Here is a 3,200-nt window from a genome sequence, read left to right on the forward strand (position 1 = left end):
TGCCGTTCATATTGTTTTAAAAGCACTATAGATGGTTGCACTATTATATCTAAAATGTAAACATAAATTTATATACAATATTGGTATGTACTACAGCTGATGATGATACATACTATCGTATGGAAAATAATTCATTTTTAAGTTGTGGACTTCTTGTACGTATCATGCGACAAAAGCAATAAAATCGTCTTCAAGTTTTTGTCATTGGTCGGGAACCTTTTTTGATACATACACCTACGGTAGGTGAATTTTAAACACAGCAAATTTTTCACAGTTTTGAAGTTACGCTATTTCTTAATGTATATAAATCAGTCATTTAATAAATAAGGACAAATATCACCAACAAGTTAGTTCAAGTAAACAATCGACTCCCACGTCCTCTATACTTAATTGACTTTTTATGCAATAATATGTACCTACCTATATTTTGTACTGTTATTCAATTGAAAATGTCCATTAGGATAAAATCGGTTGAATATCAACATTATGGAATAAATGTGGAAAAAGTACGAAAGTACATATTATAAAGTGTTTTAATGAAATATGTATCTAGGTACCAGTCGTTTTATGTGATGAATAGTTCTTTACACTTTATAATATGTAAGTATTTAAATCAAATACATAATATAATCATATATCAGATAATTACTTTTTAATAACAACATTTAAATATAATGCTAATTATGTCGAATGGCCACCTAATCGGCGCGCCTTTAGCGTACAATGTATTAAATGGGACGGCGGGACTTTTTTTAACGTTACACACCTACAAACTTACCTGTAGAATGGCCAAAAATGGAACTACGAATTACCATAGGACGCCATTTTGAAAATTTCATTCGAATGTCAAATTTTGTCCAGTTACTAGTCTTGATTGGGTAGTTTTCGACAATGGCTCCATTTTTTTTGTAGTACTTATTCCACTTTTAATCAATAAATTAGGACCGGTTTCGTCCGCCTCAGAGGGACATTTTCAACTGAATCTTCCCTTGTTCGGTTGAAAATGTCCCTCTGATGCGAACGAAACCGGTCCTAATTTATTGATTAAAAGTGGAATAAGTACTACAAAAAAATGCGTTTTTTAAATTAAACAACAATAAATATTAACGTAATACAATCACTAAGTGAAAATCTGAAGTATTAAATGGGACGGCGGGACTTTTTTTTAACGTTACACACCTACAAACTTACCTGTAGAATGGCCAAAAATGGAACTACGAACTACCATAGGACGCCATTTTGAAAATTTCATTCGAATGTCAGATTTTGTCCAGTTACGAGTCTTGATTGGGTAGTTTTCGACAATGGCTCCATTTTTTTTGTAGTACTTATTCCACTTTTAATCAATAAATTAGGACCGGTTTCGTCCGCCTCAGAGGGACATTTTCAACTGAATCTTCCCTTGTTCAGTTGAAAATGTCCCTCTGATGCGAACGAAACCGGTCCTAATTTATTGATTAAAAGTGGAATAAGTACTACAAAAAAATGCGTTTTATTAAATTAAACAACAATAAATATTAACGTAATACAATGACTAAGTGAAAATCTGAAGCAATATTATATTGCAAAACCTTTAGAAGAATGCAATTACGGCTTACGCAATACATAATATTATAATAGTAGGTTCAAACGAATATTTTCAAGGATGTCTCGCATCTACAGATGTACGCCACTGGTATTTTGAAGATGAAATTTCTTACGATCGATTTGATGAAATTCTTCAATGTCAATAGTTTATAATCAAATAGACCAGTTTGGGCAGAGCATCCTCAAAATACTTAAATATCTAAAGAAATAAACAAGTAGGTATGTGACTTTTTTATCGATATGTAGGTACGGTATTGTTGCTTGATAATACTAATAGGTATCAATATGATACATTTAGAACATAAAACGGGTCAGCGGACAAAATCTTCCAATATTTGTATTTATATTAGTGGTAGGGTACGCAAAAGCTATTCGATATTTAATTATGAAAAAACATATTCTACACGCATTTTATAAAAATGGTTTACCATTACTTACCTGCAATAAAACAAACCATCAATTTTGTAATGCGACCTTTTTAATTGCATTTTGCGAATTTGAATTCGTTTGTCGTTGCCGCAAGTCGCGTTATAATATTGGCAAGACGATTATCTTAATTACATTAATTACCATCGCACCTGAGCTGCCAGAAAAAACAACTGACAAATTGTAGAAATCCATACTAAGAATCATTTGGGCAAAAGTCTCCTTAGGATATTGGATTCGTCCACCAATTTAATGTGTTTTTTTATGGGTTGACGGTTAAAAACTTCAACAGGCCGGCCTTTAATTATCACAAACTAAGATTATATTAGGTAATATTAGGTTGGGGTAGGTTAGGTTAGGTTAGGTTAGGTTAGGTTAGGTTAGGTTAGGTTAGGTTAGGTTAGGTTAGGTTAGGTTAGGTTAGGTTAGGTTAGGTTAGGTTAGGTTAGGTTGGGTTGGGTTAGGTTAGGTTAGGTTAGGTTAGGTCAGGTCAGGTTAGGTTAGGTTAAGTTATATTAGGTTAGGTTACGTTAGAATAGGTTAGGTTAGATTAGGTTTAGTTCAAAAAAGAAACTTATACAATCTCATAACGGGATCTGCGCCACATTTACCAAAATTTATATCGATGAACCGAAAAAGAAAAGTACTTATACTTAGGTGGTGTTATTTGGTTGTAGATTTACATCAAATAATATATATACATATTTATATTACTGCGTTAAACATTAATTATATTGACACCTAAGCATCATTTTTGCGATTGCCTTCTAATAAAATTGTATTGTTACAATTATTAGTTTGACATTTGTGAATTTCTACCTTTTCTTTGTGCGATATATTATTTATCGGTGAAAACAATTTTACAAATGTGTGCAGTTGTCAAAATTGAGTGAATTTATATTTACAATGAGTGATTTATGATTTTTGTTTTGTGAAACAAACTATTTTATGTGATTTCATCTATTTATTTCTGAAATCATTTAATATATGTGAAAATTATTTACCAAATGTTAAAGTTATTTTTTTTTGTGAATTTTGATTATTGCATTGTGCAATTAATTCCCACCCATAAAATATATCTTTGTGTCATGTATTACTTAATATTGTGTATACATTATGTTTATACTTAATATTATTCGTCTAATAATGACATTTCTTTGAAGGAAACGGAAGTTCGTCTATAGACC

Source organism: Rhyacophila brunnea, unplaced genomic scaffold (assembly GCF_057557595.1).
Source record: "Rhyacophila brunnea isolate RB1 unplaced genomic scaffold, BYU_Rbru_1.0 scaffold_2, whole genome shotgun sequence".
Lineage (NCBI taxonomy): Eukaryota > Metazoa > Arthropoda > Insecta > Trichoptera > Rhyacophilidae > Rhyacophila > Rhyacophila brunnea.